The sequence below is a fragment of the Eurypyga helias genome, unplaced genomic scaffold, assembly GCF_000690775.1.
Source record: "Eurypyga helias isolate BGI_N326 unplaced genomic scaffold, ASM69077v1 scaffold17827, whole genome shotgun sequence".
In the NCBI taxonomy this organism is placed as follows: Eukaryota; Metazoa; Chordata; class Aves; order Eurypygiformes; family Eurypygidae; genus Eurypyga; species Eurypyga helias.
In genome coordinates, this window is record NW_010260023.1 from 15,438 (window position 1) to 16,080 (window position 643).

Here is a 643-nt window from a genome sequence, read left to right on the forward strand (position 1 = left end):
CGGCCAGCCCTTTCCATTCCCTGACAACCCTTTCAGTAAAGAAATTTTTGCCATTATCCAAGCTAAAGCTTCCCTGGCACAACCTGAGGCTGTTTCCTCTTGTCCTATCACTTGTCATTTGGGAGAAGAGACCAACCCCCACCTCTCTGCAGCCTCCTTTCAGGGAATGCACCTCCTCCATCCAGCTTGTCCAGATGCCTCTGAAGCCACCAGTCATGGAGGAGGCTAAGCATCTCCTGACAAGCCCAAAATGCCCAGAGAGGCAAAGAAAAGACTCGCTCACATTTATTATATATTTTGAATCTCTGAGTTTTAAACTAATCTGTGGGTCCCCCATCCTAATTCCCACTCCCAGGCAACATGATTACCCTGCATCCCAAAAGCATCTGTGAAGCCACCTCTTTAGGGTGATGCTTGCGGTGTGGCTGCCCACGTAGGACCCTTGGCCAGGAGGTGATTCTCTTTCTGAATGCAAGGAAAGAAATAGGAAAAACTCAACAATCCCGGTGCAGGGCCAGCCCACATCTGGTGTTGTCAGCTGTGTGCCCCGGGAAGGCTGCGGCTTGGTACAGCAGTAGGGTGTTCACAGTGGGGGAGCCAGTCGTGCAAGTGCATGTGTCCGGCCAAAGCTGTAGGGGAAAGT

General features: G+C 51.5%; 1 protein-coding gene across 1 annotated transcript in view; it reads left to right on the top strand.

Moving 5' to 3' along the window:
• Positions 1 to 643, top strand: part of LOC104512053 (lymphocyte-specific protein 1-like) — a gene marked incomplete at its 5' end in the record, with an annotated part of 23,257 nt that overhangs the window by 2,064 nt on the left and 20,550 nt on the right. The gene's annotated exons all lie outside the window — the stretch shown is intronic.